Raw genomic sequence first — 11,933 nt, 5'->3', positions numbered from 1 at the left:
AGACCTCAGAGCTGTGTTATGACCACTTGAAATTTGGCTGCTACTGAGGAACTGAGTGTTTAATTAAAATAAATGTAAATAACCACATGGGGCTAGTGGCAGCCGTGTGGGGTAGTGCAGACATTGATCATTTCTATCATCACAGCAAGTCCCATCGACAGCCTTGTCTTAGACAATAAACTGCAGTGCCCAGTGCTGCCCAGCTGATTTTGAGAGTGCCTGGATATGTGTGGAAGTCCCTCAGCTTTTTTGCAGGAAACCTGCTTGAGTAAAACGAGGGATTACTCACTTACATTGTATTTTATTTACACATGAGACAAGCTATTTTGTATACTGCATTGTGTTTATGGACGAGATAGACATTGTAATCAGAAGGTTTATAGATAAAACGGAAATATTCATATTCAATTGTATTTTTCAGTTCTAGAGTTCTCATGTGTTTTCTTTCCAATTGTTTTTGCTTCTCTATTGATATTTCCTATTGGTCCCACAATACTTTTACATTTTCACTTAAATCTTTTAACCTATGTATAATGGTTGTGTTAAAGACCATCGTCTTCATTTCCAGGCAGTTTCTTTTGACTGATTTTTCTCCTTACATTTTTCTCACATTTCCTTGCTTCTTTATATATCTGGCAAGTTTTTATTACATGCTGGACATAGTGGATGGCACCCTGTTGAACGTCTGGGTTTCGTTGTCCTCATCTGAAGAGTATTGAAGTTAATGGTGGCAGGCAGTTGATTTACACGCAGATCGACTTGATCCTCTTAAGGCTTGATTTTAAGCTTAGTTAGTGAACGCCCGGAGTAGTCTTCACTCTGGAGCTGGAGTCACCTTATTCCTAAATCACGTCCGCTCCAGGATATTAACTGAGTGCTTGGTGTGTTCAACGAGGTCTCTCCATACCGGTTTGTTGGTCCTCATTGTCTTCCAGCCCCGTGTCAGTTCTGGAATTTCTACTCAGCTCATCTCCTTGGTAGTTGATCTTTGCCTGCTGTTTCGGAGTCTTGCCTTAGCAGGTAGCGCTTAGTATTCAAAGAGGCCAGCGGGCCTCCCTGTGGATTTCCGAAGCTTCTCCTCTGAGCCATCGGCCTGTGCTCTCCTGCAGCTCTACCGCGTCTCCTACACTTCTCGACCTAGCGGGACAGCCTTGTCCTGCCTGGGCTCCTGTGGGCTCTGCTTTGGGACGGCTCGTGGCAGGACGCTGGGCAATCTTGGGGCTCACCTCTGTTATGGCCTTTCTTTCAGGGAGCACAGGCCTGCACTCTTATTGTCAAGTGTCTGAAAACACTCTTTTCATACACTTTGTCCAACTTTATAGATTTTTAACAGCAGAAGGTCTAGTTAGATACCAGTTTCATCATGACCAGAAGTGGAAATGCACATGGAAATTAACTGTCACAGCTAAAAGAACAGTGAGAATTTTCAAACAGTTTAAACGGTAGATCTCCTACTAAAAGAAATTTGCCTAAGAGGACACAGTCCAAATAAGTCAAATATACTTAAGTCGAGACAGTTTTCAGAATTTAACAGAACAGTAACTTGTTACATAATTTCATCAAGTTCTGGACACATGTCCACCATCCATTTAAACACGAAATCAGAAGGACCCCGTCCTCGCACGAATATGGTCCATGGGACTAGAAAGCAAGAACCATTGGTTCTTCTGGATCCAGGGCACCTGCTTGTATAACTTAGGCTGACACTTTGCTCCCTGACTGTGTGCCAAGGTACCCTGGGACCTCACAGCAAGCTCACAGGGGTGCCAACATTGATATTTTCAGCGTTCAAGGAAAACAGTGATAACTGTCATCTGTGGACACTGCACAAACTAGTAGCCCAATGTGGTCCACGGTTCCACATGACATAGGGCCACAATGCTCATGGCAGCAGCCTTGTCTCCGTGAATCTGGGTTTTTGACAGTTGCTGTGGTATAAAAGCATGTACTCCACAAAAATCAAAGTAGAACGTGAAATGAAGGTGGCAGCGGCAAAATCTGCTTCCAATGGCAGGCACACACATGCCATTAGTAAGAAATTATGATTATTGAAGCATGTAATTACAATCTCACTCTTCTGTCTCTCTTTTTGGAATTCTTTGGGTGGGGGGAAAGAGGGTTATTTACCGTGCAGAATTTCCCACGATCTGGATTGCAGATTGCATCGGTGGTGTCCTTTATCACTCCCTCCGCCGTGAGTTTTCTGGGAACTGACAGTTGGCCTCAGAGTCCTGATACTGTTCAGGTTTGATTCAAGGATGAAAGGGAAGCAGCGCGACTTCCGGGAGTTGGCGCCATTGAGGGTTAATGTGTGAATCCATTCGTTAATTAGGAGATGCAAAATGCTTTTTCAAATTCTATCATTACTATAATGTATCAGCTATAATACTTCTACAAAGGAAAAAATATGCCTTCTTGACTGTTAGGTTACCCAGTGGTAGAGTTAGTACAGAAAGCCAGAATGCACATGCTACAATCTTTCCCTTTATTTGCTAGTTTTCAAAATAGCGAGTTGGTTCCTTATACGCACTTTGTTTTGTGCATTTAGAAACATTATCCTGAGAAGGGGTTCAAAGGCTTCACCAGAGTGTCAAAGGGGCTAATAGTGTCAATGGAACTCCCGTTTCAGACTATTCCAAGAGTCACAGAGGTCAATTTGACATCTTAGGCTTACAACAAGGATGTTAATTTTAAGCCATGACCTGATTTAAGATTAAGTAAATCAAATTTGCCCTTGGGTTTTTACCAATGTCAACACTCCCAGAGTCCACTGCTGTTCAACCTCTTCTCTTCTAAGACCCAGTGGATCTCCAAAGTGATTCCAACCAATCACCACTTCCTTTGTCTCCACAGCACTCAATCTTTGCATCTTGGTGGTTGGTGAAATTCCACCTTAGTTGCACTGTGATCTACACCGTATGTAGACCCTACAGTGGTAGCTGTGGTATAGGGGGCACCAATTTGAAGTCAGATGATCTAATTCAAACGTTGACTGTGCTACTTACTAGCTTTGTAAACATAAAGCACATTGCTTCATGTTTTTGAGCTGGTTTCTTCAAATAGAAAATGACAAAAATGACATATAACTTGAAGAACTGTTTTGAGAACTAAAGAAGGAAATATTCTTGAAAGACTGAGATGTTAGAGGTTCTCAGCAAATATTTGTTAAATCTGATTCTCAGTTCCCAAATGCAGGGGATTTGTTCATTAGATCTTTGGTATTGGCCATAGTAGTAAAAGAAAAATAATTATTGCACTGTGAGATAGTTCCAATTTAGGGTTATAAGCAGTAACACATTCCCATCCCTTTCAGCAAACTCTCTCTCTCCCTTCCTCTCTCTCCTTCCTCTCTCTCCTTCCTTCCTTTTTTTCTCTTCCTTTCTCTTGTTCTTATTCTCTCTCTCTGACTCTTCATCTGTGTCTCTGTCTCTGTCTCCCTCCTCCCCATACGTGTCTCTCTCCTAGAGGCGCAGCCCTGAGCTCTGATAGTCAGAGCTGTGTGATTCTGAAATCTCCTGAGAGCAAGCCACACTCCACTCATGGCATGGCTGATCTTCCCTGGGCTCAACAAAGCCACCCCAGTGAAGACATTCAATGCAGTTGGCTTCTCACTGCCCTGGCTTGAAATGGCCACATCGGGCTCCAACCTCGAATCCAGTAGCTTCTGTACTGTGTCTCAGCCACCCCTACACCGTCACGGTCCATCCCATTTGGTTAGTCTGAAAAACCAGCGATGTCCTCAGCACTCCCCAGGATTCTTTTTTGTGCTCCTCCCTGGTCAGAACCCACGTCCATTTCTGAGAACTGCAACCTCCTGCAGCCGTTCGCCCACCAGGCCCTTCTCTTCTCTTCCAGATGGCTTGGCGTCTTCTTCCGAGCAAGTGCGGCTCTCGGGCGGGGCCTGAGCCTGCAGCCTGTGTGCCCTCCGTCATCAGGGCCCCCTCTCAGGATAGGCTTCCTCAAGGGTGGAACGGTGGACTTCCGGGGACACTTCCAAGTCGTGCCCATGCAGGTTTGGATGTTACTATTCCTACTGATTCCCTGTGTCCCCCGAACCTGTTTCCTTATTTGTCACAAGGGCATGAGAAACACCACCTCAGCCTTGTTATAAGGATAAATAACAGTTTTTTTGTTTTTGTTTTTGTTTTTGGAGATGGAATCTCACCCTGTTGCCCAGGCTGGAGTTCAATGGCATGATCTCGGCTCACTGCAACCTCTGCTTCCCGGGTTCAAGCAATTCCCCTGCCTCAGCCTCCCGAGTAGCTGGGATTACAGGCATCCACCACCATGCCCGGCTAATTTTTTGTATCTTTAGTAGAGATGGGCTTTCAGCACGTTGGCCAGGCTGGTCTCAAATTCCTGACCTCGTGATCCACCTGCTTTGGCCTCCCGATGTGCTGGGATTACAGGTGTGAGCCACCGCGCCCAGACAATAGCAGATTTAAAGTGTCTCATGCCTGGCATGTACCAGCAAACCTTAGACACTTAACAGGCAGCAGCCCCTTTCCTCCTCCCTCCTCTTCCTCTGTCCAGGGAAAGGCTCTCCCTCTATTTTGGTCTGCAGGGCCCTCCTCCTGGTCCACAGTTACCCTCAATAGTGCCGCACAGCTCCATGGTGAGACCCAGCTGTGGAGTCACACTGCTTAGGTCACACCCAAGGCTGACACTTGCTATGTGGTTTACAATTAGGAAAAGGAGACAGGGCTCCTATGAAGATTAGATGAGGTGGTGATGGTGCAGATAGCTGGGCTTCTGGTGCACACCGTGTTCTTAGCAAACACTGTGGTCACGACAGTTGTCCCCTCTCTGGGATCCTCAGTGCCTCCTGCCGTCGGCCTCCTCTCTGCACCCCTGCAGTCCCTGCAGCCCCTGCAGCACTGTAGCTGCTGTCACTCCCCGCTCTGAGCTGAGTTCCTTGCAGAGCTGCATCCTCCGAGCCCCTCCTCCCTCCTGGTCCTGCCCCTCCACTCCACCCTGCATTGTCCTGTGAGGGCTCACAGTGGCCTTTTACTTCTCCCCACACAAGGAACATGCTGGGAACTTCCACCAACTGGACTTCCTATGCCCTTTTAGATAAGTGATAGTTCTTCCTCCTTGAAGTCTCTCCTCCCTTGGTATGTAACTCCAAGCAAGCTATATTCAATGTACACAAAACCATTTAGCATCTGTCATGGTTTCTCACTGTCTGTAGGATGACGTCTAAACTCTTTAGCGTGGCATTCACGTGGCTCACGATATGATTCCTGGAAAATAAGGTTCTGGTCTTATTTTCTCTGTTCCTTCATAGGCACCCCCACTCCCCAGCAATATCAAAAAATGTTGCAATTTCCCAACCCCAACATCTTCTCCTACAACTCCATGCATTTGCTCATAGCACATTCCTTGCCTTCTCTGCCCTCAAGCAGAAAATTCCTACTTATCCTTTAAGACTTAATCCACTGCCAACCTTCTCAGAGAAGCAAGGCCTCCTGGAGCCATGCAGCAAGAGACTGGGGGAGCAGGGTTCTGTTAGGTCCTCGGAGCCGCACCTGAACTGCTTGGAGCCAGCTCTGCCCACAGCCCTGGAGTGTGTCATTGTGCACGGGTCCTACAAATCCTGGCACACATGACAGTAAGGACAATAGCAAGCCTGGGTGCTGTGCTCACTCTCAGACTGAGGCCAGAATGTTTCCGGATCATTCTCTGTCTCTGAGAGCATTTCCCTGACCCTATTCTAGTCCCCACACAGACAGTTCCAAGGCCTGAGAAACGAGCTGTGTTCTGAGCCCAACTGCGATCCCGTTTGTGGTAAGTGAAAGTGAAATGTGATCATTCCACAGAATTAGAGACTGGAAAGAGCTTCTGATTTTGGAAGAACAATTTTTTAAAATGGGTTTGTATGCATAACATCCATTGCAGTTGGTGACGGTGGAGTCAGTGACTAATAAAAATGTCATTTCCTGTGATTTTTATAAATTACAGTAAATATGCCAGTAATCACCCACATTAGCTGCTAAAATGCAGGCAGCCAGCTGGAATAGAGGCCAGGGGACCCCACTGAGGCCTCAAGAGGGAGACCCCACAGGTGCAAATTGACACCTAGGCAAACAGTAGTTAATACATGCTAGAATTTGGAGAAGGGGAAAAGTATTAAAATAAATGTATGTCAAGCAGACAAATTTGGACTTCTCCATGAGGATCTGTCACGTCAAACAGGAAATCGCTATAAATTACTTGTAATAGTAAAAATCTTGTCATTTATAACCTTTAAGGCAACAGGCTCATTTAACACATCAACTCACAGATCATAATCTAAGGGAGTCGGCCTGGGTATTTATTTCACTTTTAATGTGTGGAAGCTGGGGCAAGCCATGCATGAGCTGCAAAAGCCCCCACGGTGCTCTGTCGGCTCTTCAAGCTGTGGGACAGGCCAGAGAGATAAATGCCTGAGGCTTGTGGGATGAACACGCCAAGATAGGAAAGCCGTTCCTGCTCCTGTAAAAATTAAGATGTGCCTAAAAATGTCATGCCTTGGTTAGTCTCGTAATGAATAAATCCAAATAAATCCCACCATTATTCTGTTTATTTGTTTTACTTATAAGCTATTTGAAGTCATTGGAGCTGAAAGTGTGTTCCAACACGCCACGCACGTTTAGAGTATCTTGTAATCATCTTGCTAACCAGTGCACAGACGAATGATGAGTGGAATTCTGTGTTTATTTCAGATACCTCAGTATACACGGCCCACAGTTAAGAAACCACGGACCTGAGACATCGTTTTAAAGAGATGAAAATGCCTCCCCTCAAGTGGTCCAGGAGTGTGATCCACAAAGACGAACACACAGAACCATCTTCTGCATTATTGGAAAATTCAATGGAAACTAGGTATTTATGAACCAGACGCTTACTGCAGTTTGCATGTACTGAATAGACATTTGTGGATTAATTCATCTAGGGTTGGGGGAGAGGTTCCAAGAGGAGGGTAAAAGCAAAAAACAGCCACAGGCCCAGCTGACCATTCCCTTCAGTGAGAAAAAGACCCGCAGGCAGCATTGAACACACAGCTCACATTCGCACATGCTTGGCATCAGGAGCCGTGAGGAGGAGCAAAGTTGGTTTCCAGAAAGATGTTAACTCACAGTTGCACTTCTCTCCACTTCCCTTGCTCCTCTCCCTGGCCTCTCTACATCTCCCTGCTCTCTCCTGCACCAGCGCTTGGTCAGTGCTTAACGCTGGCAGGAACCACGAGTGCTGTCTGCTGTAAGTTGCTATGATTCAGATGCCACTCACGAGGCATGGGCAAGTGTAAGCACACAGGAAAACACACGCACACCTGCACGGGCACACGCAGCCTCTGTGGGGCATGTTTAGAACTCCTGGGTCTGCTGGCGGGTACCTTTCCCCCTCGTGCTTTCCACGTGCAGCCAAGGCCTACTTCGATTGCAGGAAAGATTAGTCTCCGCGTCTGCCTGTCCGAACACGAGCTAACTTACAAGGAAACACGAAATTTAATTTTAAAATGAAGTTAAAATTTTTAAATTAGACAATTTAAAAAGTTTAACTTCATTTTAAAATTTAATTAGATTAGGTTTAACTGGTTCCTTGAAAATTGCTGCTCTCTCTCTGAACTTAATCCTGTTTTCAAAATTATGGTTGGTTTTCTTAGATTGATAGGGTCCTCAGTGCGGGGAGGGAGAGGTATTTGAAGGTGAATATGAGAGCATCTGCAGGTAAAGAGTTTAGGCACAGTTTAGATCATGTAGAGAAAAACCCGTCATTTAGGGAGAGAAGCTGATTCTGGGAACCAAATTATTCAAATTAACCATATCCAATCTGTAGTGCCAACACCAAAACCAAACGAACCAGCCTAAATTGTTCACTTTACTTTGGCAAGCACCAAATATGCGTATGTGTATCAAATAAAGTGAACAATTGGAGTTCTTTCTCTAATTTTGATAATTTCTGGAAAAAAAAAAAACCAGCAATCTACATCCTTTGCCTTAATTGCTAGATTATTACTGATGAGAGAATATTTATGTTTTTAACTTTTCTTTTTCCTTTGGGTGAGGTAGGCTGGAATGGATAAATGTTTCAATTCTACATTTCTAAACTCTGCCTATCTACAGAGTCGGGGTTGCGTGAGTTACATACGATTATTGACACATTTATTAATTTACAACAAAGTTAATTTCTATAGAACAATAGGTAATTTTGAAAATATTTTGGACAAAATGTTACAAACTCATTATTCAATGAACTCAACAACGCATATTGTATTTCTCTGGTTCTAAGACACCCATTTTAAATATTTTTATCATCTCTGGAATCTAAATGCACCATTACCATCAGTGACAACTTAGAATTACAACTGGCAGAGTGTTTCCTTTCATAGCAGCATGTAAAATAAAGATGCATCTTATCATAAATGGCATCTTAGGCTTGTTGAAACAGAAAAAGTGTGTGCATGTGGAGGTAGCCTACAGATAATTTCTTGTCCAGATGGTCTCAGGTGTAAAAAATTGTTTGTGTCAAAGATCAGTTATTTTTTCCTGATACTTCTTTACGTAGGGATTATAAATTATAGCCCCAAACTTTTGCATAACTCTTTTTATTCTAAAAACCGCTTGTCCTTATACTGAGTGGTTCATGCTGGTTTGCAGTGTCTATTCAACAGAGAATTTCTGTTGCTTGTGCCCCGCTCCCATCAACTAAAAAAATCTACAAACGAAAACTCTAGGAGACCAGTTTCTCATTTGGTACCAAAGCTAAAAATGAGTTCCCTCAACTCCTCAAAAAAAACAAAAAAAAAATCAAAGTTAGTACCATCGAATGGGGTTAAGTTAATCTTATAAATTTTTAAATAAGCACGCCCACTCGCAGCAAACTCCTGTGCTACATTTGTGCTTGTTCTCTGGAAAGTTTAGAAGGCAATTTCTGTAATGCAGAAAAGTCTCTGCCACTGACCTTGCAGCCATGCCACAAGATACTTCCGGTCTGAATTCTTTCTGTGTCTTTTGTCAGAGCCAGAAGTCTTGGAGAGCGCCGAGAGCCAATTGTAAATATTAAGTCAGTTGGAGGTGATGTGGGAATAGTGGAGGGAAGAGAAACTATGTTTAGATTTTTTAAAATTTTAAATGATCGCGATTCCAGACAGGAAAATCAGCCATATTGGTGCTACACTAGAACACCTATTCTTACCACAAGCATGCTGGCTTGGAGCTCACAGAGACGTGAACACATACATGCAGTGAATATCTACATTTTTTTTTTCCTGATAGCTATGCCATTTAAGGGTTGAGGTTGCTATTGCTTCAGTTTCAGCCCTCTGCTCTCTACCTCATCTCATTCTTTCTGGGACCATCCTATATGCACGATTTAAAGGGAATTACCTATTACTTCAATTATTTGTTTCTTATCAACTGATGTTAAACTACAAGGATTTGCATTGAAAAGACACAAAGAAAGAGCAAGCCATGGCACATCGCCAAATGAAAGAGTAATGTTCTGGTGAATTTAGCCTAAATAATTTACTGCTATATAAAAGTGGAAAAGTGGAAGGTGAACCCTTTGACCAATAAATCTCTCCTGCCCATGAAACCCTTATCTGGTCTCCTCCAATGTATTCCACACGCGGAAGCCATCATCACGGGCTCAGGCTTGTGATTTGTAAACCTTGATCTTCTGCACTCCGTGTCCTAAATATGGATAATTAGCATCAGTTTATCACGCCTCTGCATATTTTCTCTTCTCTCCAAACATGCATGCTTCTGTTGGCTGCCATTCTGCTACAGAAGATTATGGAGACAGATTGCAGAGAATGAATGTGCTAAACGAGATTAGGAAGGAATAGAAATAGCAACTTGGCCAATAAATTCCTCGTGAGAGCCTTATCATGCAATTACACGTTGACTTGCTTCACACTCTCCCAGCCTCTTAATCCAACACCCCCACCAGGAATGAAATTTCACTAATTTCTGAATTACTGCATATCCTCCTGACTTGTTACTGAGAATGGTTGGAAGGAGAAACATTGCTGAAAACAACATGTAAAACTTTATCATCAAAAGTAAACTTTAACTGTCAAAATGGGTGGTATGAATTTGGAATGTTCAAAGCATTTTAGGGTCCACGAATGGATGCACAAAGTCTTGGCATAGCAAGGGATTCAACTTTTCTTTGCGATTCACCAATTCTGCCATTGTGCCACCTTTGGTGATTCAGAACTGGCTGGGGGTGGGGGTGTTCCTTGCTCTTAAACAGGACTATCTGATGTGTTTAAAAACAGGACAAAGCATCCACTGATTTTTCTGACTTCTTATTATTACTGATAACAGTCACGATGCCCCTGGGTAATTCTGGGCAAATCACTTGACCTCTTTAAGTGCCACCTCCTCCTGGCTTAGATGCACCGCTTCACCGCCACAGCCCCTCCTGGCGCCAGCGTGCTGCGGCTTCTCATGCACATTAATGTATATAAATAGGAAAAGTCCTGCCTGTTCCGGATCTCCAAGAATGCTGTAATAGGGCATCTACAGGGGGAGCTCTCTTCTTCCTCTTCTTTGCCTGTTAATGTGATTCTCCCGGGGCTTTATACTAAGTTAGGTATTTAAAGAGGCCCATTAAACCTTTCGATCCACCAGGGGACTATTTATAGCACAGAGCAGCAGTCAGACATTGTGGTGCCTCTACAAAAGCAAGGTTCTGCAGCAGGAGAAGGAAACCCTGGCAGGCCTGAGCATGTGTTTACTAGAAGGAATGGAAGTCTAGCTCAGATATTAAAACTTGTGCTTACTGTTTGTGCTTGCAGAAAAGGAAAGGAGTCCAATGCATGGTGGCAAGAATTAATTAGCAAAAGAAATGCACAGCCATTGTAAAAAGAGTTTTACACGTAGATCATAATGTCTTCACTTTCTTTCCCACAAGTAATGCCTACGCAGTTTCACTGGTGAGAGGGTCCTATGAGCCATCCAGAGAAAAGCTTCCATATTTCCCTTCCAGAAGACCTGCTTGCAGTCCTGGAATTTTGAGAGGTAAAACTGGACAGCATTCATTCGATGAATAGGTATTGGGCATCTCCTCTGCACACACTGCCAGCCACTGTTCCAGGACCATGGGGTGAAACGGCAGGAGGAAGGAGCCCTGCCCTGGAGGAGCTAGCTGTGGGGAGGAAGCCGGGCCTCGAATGTTGATGCCCACGTGCTTGCCTTCTGCAAGCTGGTTGCTTTTCTACAGGCTGCCAAGAATCTCCTTTTTTGGAAGGAAAGCCAGCCTGGAACCCTCATTTACCTTGATTGGGAGGGAGGGACCCAGGGGCCTGGGAGGCAGCCCTGGGAGGCAGGCCTGGGAGGCACTGGTCTGAAGAGCTAGACTCTTGGTAAGAACCTCTGGAAAACGCCTGTCTTCTGGAACCAGACAGGGAGGCGCGCAAGGGGGTCCTCCCAGGTGCCGGCACCTCTACTCTTAACTATCTGCAAGAAGACACACACACCCCCCACACACACCCTGGGTGTTAGAGAAGTCCGCCCTTCCCTGCGCCTCCTCTTTCCCAAGCCCTTGAAATCCAGAGGTGCCTGTTTCCAGGCGCCAGCCCTGCTGAGTGGATGTGGGGATGGAGGTCACTGGAGGCCCAGGGCTGGTTTGTTGTTTTGTTTCCTGTTAGGAGTACTGTGGAGGCTTTGCAGTGCTAGTTTTGGGAAATCTTAGGTTTGGCTTTATCTAACTCCTCTACTGGAGCAAGGCGCACAGCCAAGCCTGCTTAGACCTCCCCAGGCCACCGGCCCGCGGCAGACCTGAGGCTTGCAGCCCAGCTCAGCACCTGCAGGCGCGGGGGACTGCGCGCTTGGCGCGAGGACCCCCGCCCCGGGGGCAGGGGACAGAAAATGTGAAATCAGATGGGGAGTTATTAATAACTGTCCTCCCCTCCCCTCTGCCGTGTTTCCTGAATCCTTGCGCTA

At 45.0% G+C, this 11,933-nt stretch overlaps 1 long non-coding RNA gene across 1 annotated transcript in view; it reads left to right on the top strand.

Annotated features, from left to right (window-relative positions):
- Positions 1 to 3,853: 3,853 nt before the first annotated feature.
- Positions 3,854 to 11,933, top strand: part of LOC105539257 — a 12,414-nt gene continuing 4,334 nt past the window's right edge. Inside the window, exons 1-2 of the long non-coding RNA XR_001006023.1 lie at positions 3,854 to 4,012; positions 6,705 to 6,864. This is a non-coding gene — a long non-coding RNA (uncharacterized LOC105539257). The remainder of the gene's footprint in view (positions 4,013 to 6,704; positions 6,865 to 11,933) is intronic.

This window comes from Mandrillus leucophaeus, unplaced genomic scaffold, assembly GCF_000951045.1.
Source record: "Mandrillus leucophaeus isolate KB7577 unplaced genomic scaffold, Mleu.le_1.0 Scaffold201, whole genome shotgun sequence".
NCBI classification, from domain to species: Eukaryota; Metazoa; Chordata; class Mammalia; order Primates; family Cercopithecidae; genus Mandrillus; species Mandrillus leucophaeus.
The sequence above is the reverse complement of the archived record's forward strand: the minus strand, read 5'-3'. Positions and strand labels throughout refer to the sequence as shown.